Source organism: Camellia sinensis, chromosome 14 (genome assembly GCF_055761805.1).
Source record: "Camellia sinensis isolate YWXY chromosome 14, ASM5576180v1, whole genome shotgun sequence".
Lineage (NCBI taxonomy): Eukaryota > Viridiplantae > Streptophyta > Magnoliopsida > Ericales > Theaceae > Camellia > Camellia sinensis.
In genome coordinates, this window is record NC_138974.1 from 107,080,964 (window position 1) to 107,100,272 (window position 19,309).

Genomic DNA, 19,309 nt, shown 5'->3' on the forward strand with positions numbered 1-19,309 from the left:
CCACCACCATCAGTAAATAAGGCAAGGATTGGAGCTAATATCAACCTTTGTTTAAACTCTTAGAAGCTACACTCACAATCATCATTCCACTCAAACTTTACCTCTTTCCTAGTGAGGTTTATAAATGGCAAAGCAATACAGCAGAATCCTTCCACAAACTGTCTATAATATCCAGCAAGCCCTAGAAAGCTACGTACCTCTGTCACAGAAATAGGTCGCGGCCAATCAATAATTGCTATCACCTTCGTGCTATCCATAGATACCCCATTTTTACTCACTACATAGCTCAAAAAGGATACACTGCTCAACCAGAATTCACACTTCTTAAATTTTGCATACAGTCTCTTCTCCCTAAGGATCTAAAATACTACCTTCAAATACTGCTCACGCTCCTCTTTACTCCTCGAATAAATTAGGATATCATCAATAAACACTACCAAAAATTTTATCCAATTGGGGTTTAAATACTCAGTTCATTAAATCCATGAATGTGGCTGGTGCATTTGTGAGACCAAAAGGTATCACCAAGAACTCATAATGCTTATAACGGGTTCTAAAAGCAGTCTTAGGAACATCCTCATCCTTTACTTTCAACTGGTGATAGCCTAACCTCAAGTCAATCGTAGAGAATACTTGAACTCCCTACAATTGATCAAATAGGTCAACAATACGTGGAAAAGGATACATATTCTTCACTGTGACTTTGTTCGGTTCTCAACAATCAATACACAACCTCATAGACCCATCATTCTTCTTCACAAACAACACATGTGCTCCCCAAGTTGAAGCACTAGGCTTAATAAAACATTTCTCTAACAACTTCTACAACTAAGTTTGAAACTCCCTCAACTCCAATGGTGCCATTATATAGGGGACTTTAGAAATAAGTGTTGTGTTGGGACCAAGTTAATGAAAAATTCTACCTCGCGATCTAGAGGAAGTCCAGGTAGATCCTTTGGAAAAACACCAACACAATCACTCACTACAGGCAACTCCTCTAACTTCTATTCTGACAATTCAATACTCACCACACAAGCTAAATAATCATTACACCCTTTACTTAACATTTGATTAGCCTAAAAGGAAGAAGTAAAACAAATAGAAGACCCTTTCCTATCCCCCTGGAAGAAAAACTCAAGTTGTCCCAGCATAGCAAAAACTACTCCCATTCTAAAACAATCAATAGAAGCATGATGCTTCGTCAACAAATCCATCTCCAAAATCACATCAAAATCCTTCATCTCTAAAGAAATCAAATCGACTAGAAAAATCCTACCATCCATCTTTATCTGACAAGATCTACAGACATCTCTCAACACTACTGTTTCTCCTAATGGATTACACACGGTAATGCAAACATCAAAGGCTCACAAAGAATCAAAAATCCGTGTAAATATCTAGGTACCAACGCTTAACCTCAAACTGAAATCAAGAAAGATTCAACACAAGTTTAAACAAAACTAACTTAACCAAACACTACTAAGGACTATAAGGACTCGGACCTCGTCTAAATGATGATATGCAAGATATGTAACTTGATAAATCTACAGCTCTGATACCACAATTGTCACACCCCAAATCCGGGCATGACCGGCCGTGGCCCACAGGGACTTAACCCAAGGCACACGTAAGCCTAAACACGAATCCAATCACATTGAACAACTGAACAATAGTCCAATAATAAATAACCAAAACTCAATCCAGACATGTCACAATTATAAACGGCAAAATCAACCGTAATCAAAAACCATCCAAACTTATGGGATATAAACAACCCACATATCAAAAATAATCCTAAATGAACTTCGATAAGAATAAATATAAATATGCACAAACTTGACATAACACTCTAAACTAAAGGAATGCCCTAGAGGTCCATGCAATTGAGTCCTCGCTACGCCATGAGTCCACTCTAAGTCCTTCTAACACCTGGAAATGGTAAACAACTAAGTCAGCTGATAGCTCAGTGAGTAGCAACATGGATAGTAAATACAGTTTTGAAAACATGGTTTAATTCCAAAATAAGATATATATCACAGAAACTAGATTGGCATACAGTTTGGTAAATACAATCTGTTTCAAAAAGAAGGTTCCACAGTTCAACACTTAAAAATACTCATGTCTCGCAAGAACATGATAAACGACATTTTTCACTTAAAACAGATTATAACATGAACACCAATAATTTTCTGGGTACCAATAAAAACAAATAATCTGCCACACATTTCTCAGGCTATAAGCCCCGTTGGATCCAATACCGAACTAAGAGTCATCCTCAGGGTGGCACCTGGGCCTTTTCTCGAAGACGATCCGATTGAAGGTCACCTAGTTGTTTTTAAAGGTCTGTTCCTTACAATCGTTGAGCACTAGAGTCATCACGGCCCAACCCGGATCTGTTCCCTAGTGGCCAGAGTCACCACACACAGTGGAATAATTTCCCTGGACTAAATACACACATGGTCCCAATAATTAATACACATCAGTTTCGCAAAACATGGTAGTTCATCATTATAAACATGAGACCAAAAAAAATAGTTTACAGTATGCCAAGTTCACACATGTTTCAGAAATAATTTGATTCAATTGATAATATAATAATTTATCAAAACAGTTTAATCATGAAACAACAATTTAATTTTTCCAACAGTTCAGGGTAGGGGAACATTTATAAAAATATGTAGCATGAAACTACTCACCTGAAACGCAATAATATAATCCTCGAATAGAGTGTAAAAGTCCAACTAGTGGCCTGAACCAAGTATAAAAACTACGCGTCACAACTAATTTAAAAATACTAAAAAAAATAGGAACTAAGTAACCTCAACCTAAAACGCACTAACACGGCTCAACCCAACTCACCGTTACTCTTAAATATTACCTAAGTTCATATTGTTCAAGGTCTAAAATCACCCAAGACATAGATTCCGATCGAAACTTAACTAAAAATAACTTTAAGATAAAACAGTGTTTTAAACTAGTTTTCCCAATCTATTCGCTAACTTTGAAAATTACAAAACCCACTCCACGCTATTCAAAAAATTCCAATAACCTCCAGATATGATCTAATATATCCTAAGTTTCAAACCCAATTAGTTTCACTTGATTTGCTTATCAAAATAATTTTCTACAATTTATTATATCCAAACAGGTTGTTTTCTGCAGCACTTTAAAGAAATTGACGGTTCTCTTAATATACACGAGCAATCAATGCAAGGCAAAAAACGTATGAAACTAGACTCGTAACCGGTTCTAATGACACTAATTTGATAATTTTTGGATTTATACCCAAAGAGAACAACAATCCCGAATTTACTGTTTCGGACTGGTTTCCTGGACAGATTTGAATACCTCAATTTATATGGATTTCGACTCCCAAAAATTATGAAAAAAAATTCAGATATGCAATTCAATGTGTAATTGATCTACTGTAAAAATTTCAGATTAAAATTCATCCGTTTGATATGGTTTCTTGATTTTTAAAGTTAGCGATTATGTGCAGAATTTTTGGACTGAAAATTACACCCAATCTTTACACATAAATTTAGCTCCTCAAGTTTCTTAATAGGATATCTATATACACAATACATAAACCTACAACCTCTCCATGAATGAATAAAATAATTATAGAATAAGGATAGAACAAAGAAAGAAGAGAAGAAAACCTAAGAGGGCTAACCTTTGATGACCACACACAACACAACACATCCAAAAGTTCTTTGATTGCAACATCTTCTTCTTTTTTTCCTTCTCTCAAACCTTCTCCCGTGGCTGCTGTGTTGTTGCCCTATGTGGTGAACAAATAATAGAGTAGGGTTTGTGTTTATTTTATTTTATACTAGTAGTGGGCACACATAGGTCAAATAAATAAATAAATATACAAAATATATGTATAAGTTATATGTAACTCAAATGGTAGGAGTTTTATATATTAACCTTGTGGTCTAGAGTTCAAGTCACACCATCCTCTCTCTATATATTTTTTTATAATAAATCTTGCCTCTAAATTAAATGCTTTCACCACAAATTTATTTTAAGTTTAAAATTAATTAAAACATCCTCCAATAATATTTAATTTGCACCTTAGAATTCACCACAAAAATATTTGAGATTGTAATATTATTATTTAATTATTTACTTAATTTTTATTTTCGGGTTCTCACAAAGGAGATTGCAGAATTCGTCTCTAAGTGTTTGCAGTGTCAGCAAGTGAAAGCGGGGCATCAAAGGCCAGCAGGATTATTACAACCCCTTCCAATCCCGGAATGGAAGTGGGAACATCTAACCATGGATTTCGTTGTGGGATTACCACGGACACCTCGGGGTATGAATTCTATATGGGTCATTGTCGACCGATTGACTAAGTCCGCCCACTTCCTACCAGTGAAGACTCAATACAATGCAGATAAACTGGCGGTCATTTATGTTAATGAAATTGTGAGGCTGCATGGTGTACCAGTCTCAATTGTATCGGATAGGGATCCGAAGTTCGTTTCCAGATTCTGGCAAAGTTTACAAGAAGCCATGGGTACAGAATTGAAGTTCAGCACAGCTTTCCATCCTCAAACTGACGGTCAATCCGAGAGAACAATACAAACTCTGGAAGATATGCTCCGGATGTGTGTGCTAGAGTTTCAAGAAAGTTGGGAAACCCATTTACCACTGGTAGAGTTCGCATACAACAATAGTTACCACTCAAGTATTGCAATGGTACCCTATGAAGCTTTGTATGGAAGACCGTGTCGTTCTCCCGTATGTTGGGCTGAAGTTGGAGACAAATCCTTGCTAGGGCCTGAAATTGTTCAGTTGACAACTGAAAAAGTCAAAGTTATTCGGGAAAGATTAAAAACAGCTCAAAGTAGACAAAAAAGTTATGCGGATAACTGACGGAGAGATTTGGAATTTGAAGTGGACAGTCACGTTTTTATAAAAGTTACTCCGATGAAAGGCCATCCAAGATTTGGAAAAAGGGGTAAGTTAACACCCCGTTATGTTGGTCCCTTTCAAATTCTGGAAAGAGTAGGTCCGGTAGCTTACCGGGTTGCCCTTCCGCCACATATGAGTCAAGTACATAATGTGTTTCATGTCTCTATGCTTCGGGGGTATCTTGCGGATCCGTCTCATGTTATTGATTATCACCAAATTGAACTAGATGATAAGTTAACTTATGAGGAGAAACCAATCCGCATTTTGGATCGACAAGTGAAACAATTACGGAACCGAGAAATTCCAATGGTAAAAGTGGAATGGCAAGAACATTACGGAACCGACGCAACTTGGGAAAAAGAAGAGGAAATGCAACATCAGTATCCGCATTTGTTTCTACCCTAAGGTAAAACAAGTTTGGAGGACCAAACTTATTTAAGGGGGGGAGAGTGTAATAACCCAACCCTCGTACATGTTCTTTGTTATATTTTTGGATCCTATTTTGTGATTTTGAATGCTTACTGTGGAATCCTATGGGAAATTTAAATTAAGTAAGTAAACCATATGATTAAGGATGTCTATCTGTTCAACAAGAAAAGTATCTGTCACATGAGAATGCTTAGATCAGAAATTGGAAGCCTTAGAGGCTTAATTATCTGAAATTGATTTCACACATATAATCAGCATAATTTTTAAGTAATATTAAGCACTTCTGTGAAATTTCAATTTGGGGATGCTTAAGCGATTGATTTTTGTCTCTATTCAAGCTTTATATATATATATATATACATGCTCATAAGAGTCTTATGACCTTAAGACTTAGGAATCATATTTCTCCTGAGAGAAGATGAGGAGTGAGAGAAATTGAAGGGGTAGAGGGAGGAGATCATCAAAAAGGTTGGGAATTTGTGGAAGATTAAGTACAAGGTATGTATAAGACTATTTCAATTGACTCCCATAACTCTTCTTCTTAGGATGTGTGAAATACCCTCATGATCATGTCACTTAGGGGTTGGAATGATGATTCCATATGTATGTAAGAAGTTAGTGAACAAGATAACTTTACTTGGTTGTTTGATTCAATTGAAATTGATTATGGAGAAGTTATATTCTGTCTTCTTATTTTGAACTCAAGTGTATGAGCATAGTTTTGTATCAAGTATGCTTATGGGCATGTAATGTAAAGAAAGAACTCTTTTGGACTTGTGTATGTTGAACTAAAGTATATTAGTTTAATGTATGTAATTGTCATTGTATTTATATGAATTTGGTCATGTTATACCAATTAGGGAAGTTATTTTGAGCCTTGTGAGGACGTACCAAAAGATGGGATTTTGTAAGAAATTTTCGGACAATTTTGAGCAGGATCGCCGCACGTGCGGGGGTCATGGCCGCACGTGCGGGAGGTGCTGCCGCACGTGCGGGAGTCATGGCCGCACGTACGGGAAATGGTGAAAAACAGGGGCTTGGCCACTGTCTAAAAGGCACGTGCGGGGCATTTTACCGCACATGCGGGAGAGCTTGCCGCACGTGCGGGGCTCACAGCTGCACGTGCGGCCCATGCTGAAAAACGTGGATCGCTCCGTTTTGCGTGTAGAACCCTCTAGTGTTGTCGGAATATGTATTTGATGCCTCTTTAATATGTATAAATTCCTTCAAAGTAAAACGAAACAGAAAGTAATTTGATATGAAAAAAAGAAACTAAACTCTAAAAGTTGAATGTGTGCAGGGCACACTCCGAGAGGAACAAGCGCATCATCGCAACACTGTGAGTAGTAGTATCATTATCTTCTTTACATATGGCTAATGATTTTCATTAGCATTTCGTTTACGCGATTATGTTAATGTCTCAAGTGCGCAACTATGATTAATGTTTCAAGTATGTATGTTAGTGCTCAAGTATGTTCCAAGTATGTAAAGAATGAAATGAGAAAGATAAAATACCTTTATTCTATAAGACTCTGGGCCTACGGCCACTCAATATAAGCTATTATGATATGAAACAAAGTGCTACACGGAACTAAGTGCTACGACGTGAGCCACCTCTAGAATTCATGTGAGACACCTCTTGAGTTCATATAAGTATGGTTTCAAGGGCTTTAAGCCACTTTCAAGGGCTTCAATGCCAATAAGTTACAAGGGCCTTGTGCCACACGTTTCAAGGGCCTTAGTGCCATATGTTACAAGGGCTTTGTGCCACCATGTTTAAGGGCCTTGTGCCACTATGTTCAAGGGCATTATGCCACCATGTTTAAGGGCTTCAAGCCGTTATGAATTAAGAATGTGATATGTCAAGTTGTTATGTTCAAGATTGGGCCTAAGGCCAATATAAGATGAATACAGAATCAGGCTAACTTTGTAATCTCTGCATTTCCACATGTACTGATATATGTCATGTTTCAAGTTGAGCATTGTTTCATTATGTATTACTATTCACTGAGCCCGGCTCACTCTCTGTTATGTCTGTTTCTGTAGGCAACCAACCAGGTGGTCAATCCTAACCTATGATGCCCGGTTTCTTTTGACAACCTTCGTGTATCCAAGCACTCACGAGGCCACCTATTTTGTGAAGTTTATTAAGATAATTAGCTTATTTCTTGGCTATCCTTCCAAGGTTGAATGTATATAACTCCAATAGTTTTTGTTACACGCCCGACTACAGGGCTGGGTCTGTATATGTGTTTATATGTAAGTACTGTTAAGGAATATTTTTGGACTCTATCAACCTATTATGGTGCATGTAAAGTATGAGATCCTGGCATGTTAGAAATAGCTCAATGGGGTTTGTTTGGTTTTGTATTCTTCTATTATTTTGTGCTTCCGTCAAGGCCCCATATGCTATATATATATACCAAGTTATATGTCTGTTTGTGAACGGGTCATGCCCGGACTTTTAGGGGCAAGTTCGGGGTGTGACATTGGAGGTTGAAGAAGAGGTTGATATGTTATCATCGTTTTGTTGACATAAGGAAAATGTATTGTTTTCTACTAGTTAGGAAGATAGTATTACACATGTAGGACATAAATTTGAAGCTGGAATTGTTGAATTTTGTAATTCATTGTCGAACTTTTCTATTGAGTGTAGGTTTGAGTTTGAATTTGTTAAGAATGATAAAGTTTGTGTTACTAATTTGAATCATTCTCGTATGAGTTCTATTTTGCATGCTAATTTGATTGTTGAAGGTATTCATCATAATCAATTAACACGTTTAGTTCATGTTGTTTGGAATTTTAAGTTAGGTTATGGGCTAAGAGTTAGCTATCGTCAAGCTTGGTTGGGGGTAGAGAAAGCCAATGGTGATATTTTTGGAGCCTACTTAATGTCATTTGACCAATTAATATGGTATGTTGATGTTGCAAAGAGTTGCAATCTGAGGAGCTGCATTGAGTTTGAGTTTGACAATGATACTAAACGGTTTAAGAGATTATTTGTTAATTTTCATGTTGCATTAGTGGATTTGATTATTGTCGACTTCTCTTGTTCCTTGATGGCACATTTTTGAAGGGAAGATTTAGAGGAAATTTGCTTGCTGTTATAGGAAAAGATGGAAATCAAGGTACACAAGAAATTTGTTTTCTCTATTATGAAATTGAGAAAGTTCTTAGTTCAGAAATATGATTGAATGTTTTAAATTTTATATAATATTATTGTTGTATATGCATTTTTTATTTTCACAGTTATTCATTTTAGTGTTTGATATTTTGAATATTAAAGTGTTATCATTTTCTAAGAATAATAGAATATTCTCATTTTTCTGTTTTGTACGTGCAGAGTTCTTTCCTATTAGTTTTGCAATTATTGGCTTAGAGAATCAAGACAACTGGCATTGGTTTTTGGAACAATTGAGTACAATTGTTTCACTAAGACAAAATATTACATTTGTGTCAACTCGTAACCTTTGATCACTTGAAGTTTTGCCAAAGGTTTTCCCAATGTCTTTCTGTGATGACCCCGACATGCATATTATTTTTACATACTAATTTATTGAGTATAATTGCATGATTATGTGTTTTATTTGTGTCTATTTGTCTATCTTTGGACTATCTGTTAGAGTACCGACTTAGAATTCAGAATTCAAAGCCCATACGGGTTCAGAAACCAAAATTGATTAGTTCAATAGACTAGTTGGAATATATAGGATGATATGGCAAATTTAATTAAAATTTGATTAGGATCAAAATAGTTAGAATAAATCAATTAAACTTAATTAGGATTAACTAAGCTTAAGATAGATTAATTAGCCTATTCTAATCCTCCCCTATATATATGTGTCTTACACATTTGAGTTCACTTCTTCAACAAAATGTGGCTGAAGTTTAGAGAGATAGAGGGACCAATTTCAAGAGAGAGAGAGTAGAGAAATTGTAGAGAATTTGAAAGGGGTTGAAGAGATTTAGCTAGTACACCTTCAATTCAAGCTCTAGGTAAGAATAGTACTCATAATTCTTGTAAATAATCCATGTAAAAGTTTAATTCATGTAGCTTGTAGGATCATTTGCATGAAATTGAGATGAAGATGTTAGAATCACTTGCATTCTTGTATGATTGAGTTGAAATTGGACATACATGCATAATTCTTGATCTTTAAGCTTGATTTTCTACAAACTCATACATACATGGAGTTTATACAAGCTAATTAAAGGATTCTTCATGTTTTTACACTCCTTATTTCATTTAATCATGTTTTGAAGGGAAAAAAGTTCAATTCATTACATCAATGGCGAAAACATCGAGTTTTGAGTTTTATTTTGGAGAATTGAAAGAGAATTTGGGAGTATGATTACATAATTTCCATGATTCATACTTTATGAAGAGTTTCTAGAATTCTTTATAAACCATGCAAGTTTTGAACATGAAAGGAACCTTTTTGAACTTCAAATTGCAATTTGGAAAACTCAAAATTCTCCCAGTTCGCTAGAGCGATGAATCTGTGGCTCGAGCACACTTTGCATGCTTCCAGTGTTTTTGTAGACATTTGCAATTGGCTCAAGCAACCAAGTGTGCGCTCAAGCGAACTCAACTTTGCATTGCACTTGGCTCGAGCAACCAAGTGATGGCTTGATCCTACTTTGACTCCTTCCAGTACTTTTGCAGTCAGGCCAAACCGTTCAAGCGACAAAATGTGGGCTCAAGTGAACACCTTGTTTCTAGCATTTTTGACTAACACTCATATGTGCATATTTGCATCCTTATTCCCTTTTAGGAATTTTCAAGTATCATTGAGACATACGTAGTCATGAAATAAGCTACAAACACACGTCAGATAATTGAACCAAGATACGATATTTGCTTTGTATATGAACTTCAATGTGTATCTTTGTTATGTGCATTGTGTAGGTGGCCATTCGAGATCCAACACATGTACTAGCCCACTATGAGTCGTATCTTTGTAAAGATATGTTTAAATGTATTTTTGAATTGCTTCAAGAATGTTATTTTGAAATGCTATTTTGACTAAATGAATGATTGTCTCATTTGAAAGGTATTCGTGGCATCCTTTAGCGAATCCTTCACCTCAGGAAAACAATACCATAGCCCTTTGTTTAATGGAATAGGCCCTCGCCTAGGGGAAACAATACCATGGCCCTTTGTTTGATAAGGCCGTTGCCCGGGGAAAATCATACCAATGCCCTTCATTATTTGATTACAGAGATCTCTAATATTGACCCCAGTGGTCCCTTTGGTTGACCTAGATGGTCTCTTCATTTAGACTCATGTTATTCCTTTGTTAACCTTCATGGTCCCTTTAATATATGCCTTTGGGCCCTTTGCTTTGCGCTATTGGATATACCACATACGTGTTATGACTCATGAACTTTTGGATATGACAAGTACTTAATTATGATTTGTTTTAAAAGTCATGAGATATGATTTGTATTATGCTAGACATCATTCATTTAACCGTTTTATATTATATTACTCACTGGGCTTTAGCTCACCCCTTTTCCCTATATATGTGTAGGTGAGTAGATGGAATATCAAGTCTAGAGTAACCTCGGGAGTCCACCTTTTGTGAAACTACTTTGGAGTACCTCCTTGATGGGGCGTACCTGGACTCAAGTGGAGGCAAGCTGTGTTAACCCTTTGTTTATGTTATTTTGTTTTGTGTTCTTTGGGGACTCATTTTTAATGGATATTATGTATAAGGAGTATGACTAGTTGCGTTGTACTTATGTATCTATGAATGTATGTATGACGCTTTTAAGTTTTTAATACTTATGAATTTTGCATGTATGCATCGCTTGATGGATGAAGTTATATTCTATTATTGCTTTCGCAAAACCCCATTTACTATTCATAATTATTTGTTTTGTCTTTGAGGCCAAGTAATCTAGGATTAATGGTCAGTCATGGCCTAAACCTCTAGGGACGGGTTTGGGTCCTGATAGATTGGTATCAAAGCACGAGTTGTACTTCACTCACTCATTCATTAAGCCGTAAGGTGTTTAGAAAAGACATAAGGATTGTATCTGTATGCATTTTAGTACAAGAAAGATGTGATTTTTGTAAATGTGTATATAATTATGTGTGCATACATTGTGTTTATTATAATATCAAGTTTATATAGATAATGGTGAGAACAAGAGCTGACAAATGGAGGAGTCTACCTCAACCCGACTTGATTGAATGCAAAGGATGATACATGACTTGGCCGAAAGTGTAAGGCAACAACAACAATGGCAACAACAACAGCCACCACCCCCACTGATGTAGGATCACCAAGCCGATGATCAAATTATTACACTCATTAAGGAATACAAAAAGATGAAGCCACCCTATTCCATGGGGTGTAGACATCCCATTTTTGACCACCCTTCAGACTTGGGTGCTTTCTAAACATTCCTATGATGTTCTGAGGCTCACATTTTGTTTAAAATATTGTATTTTTCGGTGAACCAAGTAAGGACAAAGTGGAAATAAGTGGAAGGGAGGTGAACTCTTTGAAAAATCTTTAAAAACATCTTATTTATTGGTTTGGAGTTGCAGGAAAGAGGAGGGGTTGGGAGAAAACTAGTTGGGGAAAAAGTTGGGCATCAAACCATTAAGAAAGAAATGAGCAGCCTTCACTAAATTAGGCATATCTCTTGGTACACTTAGAATTTAGATATAAGGCTACAATCATTGGAAAAGAGACTTCTATGGCTTAAATTTGGACTCAAGAATCACCTAACACCGAGCCCAGATGATGGAGATATGGCTGTTTGAAGTCGGGTATCAATCCATTAAGAAAGAAATGAGCAGCATTCACTAAATTAGGTATCTCTTTGTACACATGGAATTTATATGTGAGACCCCCACGATTGGAAAGTAGACTTTTGGGGCTTCAATTTAGACTCAAGAATCACCTAACACCGAGTCCAAATGAAAGAGATATGCCCGTTTGAAATCGGGCTTGAGAGCAGTTTTTTGTGGCCAACCATACAAGTCATTGGCCGGCCGGCCAGGTGTCCCGACAGGTAGATATTTTCCTGCCAGTTGTCCCCTCTTATGTGCATGCCTTGTACCTGCTATCTCTATACAGATATTTCCGAAAGAGGCACCTGCTTTTCTATATATAGAAGACCATCCCTCTTGATTTTAGGCTAGAAAAAATTACCAAAACTCAAATTCTTGAAAAACTCTCTTTCTCTCTCTCTCTCTCTCTCTCTCTCTCTCTCTGTCTCTCTATCTTGCAACCTATATACACCTTACATATACTCCCTAAACCAAATATTTGAGGCTCCTTGTTGAGGTTCTTGAGCTAAAATTTTAGCTCTTGAAGGTTAGCACTCGTTGGTTTATGAATCAAAGAGTTACCTCTCATCAAGAGGTATAACTTTTACCTTCTTTACACTACTTCTTCCTACTACTTTCTTGTTGTTTTCATACTTTTTTTACACTGTTTTTATGGGATGAAACTTGTGGCTTAAAGCTACCAAAGGTGAAGGGGTAGACCACCCTTCTTTGAACCTTATTCTCTAAGCTTTTGTCCTTGTCTTTCCCATCTATTTTCCAACCTTTTCCCACTATTTTTCAGAGTTTTTCAGAGGCTAAATATGTGGTTTTGAGGTTCAAAAAGTGGAGTGGTTGGCCATCCCTCCTTAGGCTTGCTTACTAGCTTCAATTCTCTTCCGTTTTGCTTACTCTTTCTAGCCTTTTCAAACCATTTTCAGCAATGTTTTTAGTGTTTTTGGGACTGTTTTAATGTTTAGATAGCTTATGCTTTGAATATCATGCTTATATTTTTGTAAGTCCTCATAGGTTTAGGGGTTTAGGCCTTAGACACCAACCTATTTGAGTTGATTGTTGTCATTTCAAACCTTTCATACATGTACTCAACCTTACAATAATCATCTCTGCAACTTCCCTCCTTTCTTGGTTTTCTTTCCTTTTTCTTAAGAGTTGTTTCAAGCAATTGACGGTTGTTTAAAGTATGAGAAAGAGACCTTTCCATGCTTAATGGTTTAATCTCTTCGGAGGTTCATTACCAAGGCATTACATCTCTCTCATACCAAGAACAACTTTTTGTTTGACACTTCTCTTCATTAGTGGATGTAATTATTACTTTCGAAATATTGATTAAAGAATGGAAAGGTAATAAAAAAGGCTAATAAAATTGAACTGTAAAAGGCACAAGATAATAAAATTGAGTTGGTTTCAATCAGACGTTAATTGAACCCATTGAGTCTTGCGTCATTACATACTTTTAGTGATGATAATGGTTCAAGAATCAATGTCTACCACTTCCCTTGATCAATTCCACAATAGGGAGGAGGTTTTGTTGGTCTTTTCTTTTCATTCATTGAGCCTTTGTCCCTTCTATTCATAGATCATCATGAAACAACCTTGAGCCCATTGATGATTTGTGAACTGACTCTGCTCCTCCCTTGATCAATTTCATAATAGGGAGAGGCAGAGACGACAAACATCTCCTGGAAACACTCTATTTGTGTTCTGTTTCCTTTCTGTTGCAACAAGGCAGACTCCCAAAACAATGGCTAGCCAACCACTTGTCCATTTGGCCAACCACTTTTTGAGGCCGGCCGACCACTTTATTTTATGCAGAAAGTACCATTTTTATGGCAGAACAGAGCAGAGGCTGGGGCTAAAACAGATTATTTTTTTGACTACAAAACAGAATAGTTCTTGCAACAAAACTGAGGTGTTTTCGGGTGGAGATTCCCATTCACGCATACGCGCTTCTCTACTTCCCGTGGCTTGTGAAATTAGTACTTAATAGTATCGTGTTGTAATTAATTACTTAGATTCATTTGAACTTGTAATAATTAGTTAATCTAATTAATTCGAACACTTGGACATTCGGACCGTCCCGCACGAGGGAAAATATGTAATAATGTATGTTTGTCTTCCAACCCCCATTTCTTTCTCCCTTTTTGTTTATCCGCTTACTGTGGTTGCATAGCATCATGTTTTAATTATCATTTTCCATGACTTGCATCCATTCGTCTTGCATGCATAAGGGTTCGGCTCATCATACTAATCAATGTCAATTTCAAATTCCTTATTTAAATACGTGCTTTGTCGCATGCCTTGAATTGACTCACATGCCATGCTAGTAGCCAGGCCTACTAGTTGCATTTTGTATGTGTTGCATTAGTCACTTGCATATTAGAGCATGCATTTTTCTATTTATTTTATTTCTTTTGGCTTGCCTCGGAGTACTAGGAGAGCATTTCTTGCTTTAAGCATATTGCATGTATGTTCATGTTGTCATATCAAGCATGTTTACCATGAGACTAAGTGCTTACACTACAAGAAAAAACACTTTCAGCGACTAACATTTTGGTCGCTAAAAATACCATATTTCATTCGCGACCAAAATATGTTGGTCACTAGTTGGTTGATAAAGCCTCGTGACAGATAGTTTTCTGCGACCAAAAACCCCTTTGGTCGCTAAAAGTGACCATTTGCAACATACTTTTTTGGTCGCAGAAAGTCCAATTCATATTATTCAAAAGGGAACTTTTAGCGACCAAAGATAAGTTGGTCGCTAAAAGTCAGCGCCTTGACCCCAAAAAAATAATTCTTTTGTGCTGCCTGGGACTTGAACTCCCGACCAAGGAGTCACCATGCATCCAATCCACTCTACCAATAACATGATTCTTGTTCATATTTGGCAAAGAAAATATATAACCCATAAAAATTAGGTTATATATTATTTTATACAACTTTTAATGCCTAAACAGAAAAATAACATCTAATTATAGTAGTATCCATTTTTTTTTAAATTTATCCCTCCATAACTTTCTGTGAGCAACTTTTTTTTTGGTCGCCAAAGGGTAATCTTTCGCGACCAAAAAAGCCTTTGGTCGCCAATAGGTATACTTTCTGTGACCAACTTTTTTTTTGGTCGCTAAAGGGTATACTTTCTACGACCAAAAAAGCCTTTAGTCGCTAAAGGGTATACTTTTTGCGACCAACACTTTTTTGGTCGTAAAAAGGTGATCTTCCGCGAACAAAAAAGCCTTTGGTCGCCAATAGGTTTACTTTCCGCGACCAACTTTTTTTTTGGTCGCCAAAAGGTGATTTTCCGCGACCAAAAAATTGTGGTCGCCAAAAGTTAGATTTTAGTCGCAGAAAGGAGACTATTTGCGACCAAAAAAAATAGGTGGTCGCTAAAAGTGCTTTTTCTTGTAGTGTTAGTTAATATACTTGTTTGAATGCCAGTGGATGAAGGCTTTTTCGCTTAAGTTGGGATTATTTGATTATTGCACATATGAGATCACTTTTTCAAGTAGTACATATTCAAACACTTTTCAAAACAACACATCAAATAAAAATATTCCAAATTGAGCGAGATATTCTATACTTGTGTGCATCACCTAGTAAAGATAGCATAATAACCAGAACAAGAGCATATAATGTACATAAAAATTACATCATGATTAGTAGAGGCCGATCTTTCATTGGATGAGTGGGGTGCTCAATTCATGACCTTCCCCTCTCATACTAAGTTCACGAGCCAAGACACTTTGGAGATGACGGACATGTGGCCTTTGGCATGAGCCACAGGTTTCCAAAATTTTTCAAAAATATTTATGTAGAGACTCTGAAATCTGGCAATGTGGTCCATTTTTGGCATCTTTAATTCAAAATTGATTTTCTAAAATGATTTGCTGAATTTTAACTCTTTTGTGTTTATTCGTTTCACACTACACTTGTGAAACTAGATTCAGAACTACGGGAGTCCTAACTGTAGGGCTATTGTATCCAAGGAGACTAAACCTCTCCGAGGAACACAAAAAGCAAGCTGCATGGGGACTTGATGCATTGAAGGCTGAAGCTTGGGTTTTGGGGATCAAAAAGTTATTTGAGGTGTTTCCATGCACAGAGACACAAAAGGTTCAATTGGCAGCATTCACTTTAGAGGATGAGGCAAGAAGATGGTGGATATTGATTCGGGACAACAACAAAGAAATTTGTTGGGTTCAGTTTTTAGAAATTTTCTATGAGAAATACTTTCCACAATGTATCTAGGATAGAAAGGTATAAGGAAATAAAACAATGGCAGAATGTGAGGCTCAATTCACTAAACTAGCACGGATTGCACCAGATATGGTCGACATAGACTACAAAAAGGCCAAAAAATTTAAAGAGGTCTTTGTGATTCGATTCTAGAAAGGGTCAATGTGCTAAAGTTACCGACGTATGTTGATGTTTTGGACAGGGCACTCATGTCAGAGGCAAACATGGCCGCTCGTAACCAAAATTTTGAATGAAGAAGTAAAAGGAAGAATGTGAATATGAACAAAGGGGCAGCATCAACAATGAATAAGAAAAAAAAATCATGAAATTATAGTAGTTCAAATCAGAGTGGTAACTCGGCACCTATTTGTCCAGATTATGGGAGGAATCACCGAGGTGTATGTTACCGGACAACATGGGCTTGTTTTCTGTGTGCAAAGGTGTGACACATAGAAAGAAAATGTCCATAACCACAACAAGGTGGTAACCGGGGTGCTACGACTTCAACATGATCAACAGCAACTGTAAAGGCCAATGTAACACCGACTGCAACAAGAGACAATCAAAGGCAAGGAAGAGTTTTCGTGCTCATTCCAGGAGAAACCCAAAATCCAAAGACTATGGTTTTAGGTACACTCTCTATTTGTGGGCAATATTCATATGTCTTGATTGATTTAGGGTCTACACATTGTTTTGTTTCCATGCTATTTGCTCATAAATTGAATAGACCTTTGGAAACCTTGAGATATGTGCTATGTGTATCATCGTCGTCGGGAGGATCTATGATGTGTTCATTTATTTGCCCTGCATGTGAAATTTTACTTGAGAATACCATCTTATATGTTGATTTATTGCCCTTGGACATGACTCACTTTGATATTATTTTGGGTATGGACTGGTTATCCAATATTATGCAAACATTGATTGTGCCTCTAAACGAGTAATGTTCCAACCACTAGAACAAAGTGAGTTTTATTTTGAGGAGAGGGGTGCAGTTTCCCAACCATACTTAATTTCTGCGATGAAGGCTCGCAAATAGATTAACAAGGGGTGTCGGGGGTATTTGTGTAGTATATTGAGTGTTCAATCTACAGATACTGCTTTAGATAATATTCTAGTAGTAAAAGATTTTTCTAATGTGTTTCAGGAAGAGTTTCCTGGACAATTGATTGATAGAGAAATTGAATTTGTGATTGATGTAATACCAGGTACTCAACCAATGTTCTAAACTCGATATCGCATGCCAACTGCTGAAATGAAAGAATTGAAAATTCAGTTGCAAAAATTACTTAATAAGGGGTTCATTCGGCCAAGCACATTACCGTGGGGTGCATCTGTATTGTTTGTAAAGAAGAAAGATGGAACACTTCATCTATGTAATGAGCTAAACATGCTAACCATTAAGAATAAATATCCATTACCTCGGATTGACGATTTGGTTTATCAGTTACAGGGGCCCAAGTGTTTTCCAAAGTCAACTTAAGATCGGGATACCATCAGTTGAAGGTTAAAGCTGTGGACATAGGGAAGGATGCTTTCCGAACTAGGTGTGGATACTATGAATTCTTAGTCATGCCTTTCGGAGTCACCAATGCACCTGTAACTTTCATAAATTTAATGAATCGGATCTTAAAACCATTTTTAGATGAGGTTTTTGTGGTATTTATTAATGATATTCTGATTTATTCAAAAAGTAAGGAAGAACATGAACAACACCTACGAATCATCCTTCAAACACTCAAGGAGAAACAATTGTATGGGAAATTCAAGAAATTGAATTTTGGTTAAATGAGGTTACTTTTTTGGGACATGTCATTAATAGAGATGGGATATCTATAGATCCATAGAAAATTGAAGCGATTTTCAATTGGCCTACTCCGACTAGTGTAATAGAAATTCAAAGTTTTATGGGTTTGGCAGGTTAGTACTAGAGATTTGTCAAAGATTTTTCTAAGATTGCTGTACCGCTGACCCTATTAACCCAAAAAGGAGAACCATTCATGTTGACGGACTAGAGGGAATCTGCATTCCAAGAATTGAAGACGAGACAAACTACAGCTCCAGTCCTAACCTTACCATTAGGTAACAAAGGATTTGTAATTTTTAGTTATGCATCTCACAAACGTTTGGGTCATGTCTTAATTCAGAATGGCAAAGTTATTGCTTATGCATCCCAACAGCTAAAATTGCATGAGAAGAATTACTCCACACATGAGTTAGAGGTTGTTATTGTTGTATTCGCATTGAAAATCTGGCACCACTATTTGTATGGAGTGAAATGTGAAGTGTATACAAACCATAGAAGCTTGAAATATTTCTTTACACAAAGAGAATTGAACATGCGACAGAGATGATGGCTTGAATTGATCAAAGATTATGATTTGTAGATTTATTATCATTTGGGTAAGGCTAACACCGTAGTTGATGCACTTAGCAAGAAAAATATGGGGACTTGAGAATGTTTACTTACGGATCGGAAGGAGCTTTTGCAAGATTTAGATAGACTTCAGATAGAAGTTGTGTATTATAGACAAGACAGTATTTTAGCCGCAATGTTCGTACAACTGGCTATCATTGAGGAGATCAAACAAAAGTAGAGGGAAGATTAGTTTCTCAAGAAAGTGTATGAGGAGTTTGAGACCAAGCCTAGATCGGGGTTCACAATTGAAGATCAAATATTGAATTTTCAGAGAAAACTTTGTGTCCCTAATGATGAGGAAGAATTCTAGAAGAAGCCCACAAGTTGATGTTTGCTATGCATCGGCGAAATACCAAGATGTACCAAGATGTACCAAGACTTGAAACAAATATACTGGTGGGCAAACATGAAGAGAGAAATTGCTAACTTTAACTCCAAATGCCTCCAATGCCAACAAGTCAAAGCTGAACACTAGAAACCAACAAGCTTACTTCAATCTC

The 19,309-nt window shown here is 36.7% G+C and overlaps 1 long non-coding RNA gene across 1 annotated transcript; it reads right to left on the bottom strand.

Annotated features, from left to right (window-relative positions):
* Nucleotides 1–1,654: 1,654 nt before the first annotated feature.
* On the bottom strand, nt 1,655–3,804 carry LOC145807939 (uncharacterized). The gene is made up of 3 exons (XR_014351374.1): nt 3,677–3,804; nt 2,697–2,749; nt 1,655–1,929 (listed from the first exon to the last, which is right to left on the bottom strand). It is a non-coding gene; the product is annotated as an uncharacterized LOC145807939 (long non-coding RNA).
* Nucleotides 3,805–19,309: the final 15,505 nt, after the last annotated feature.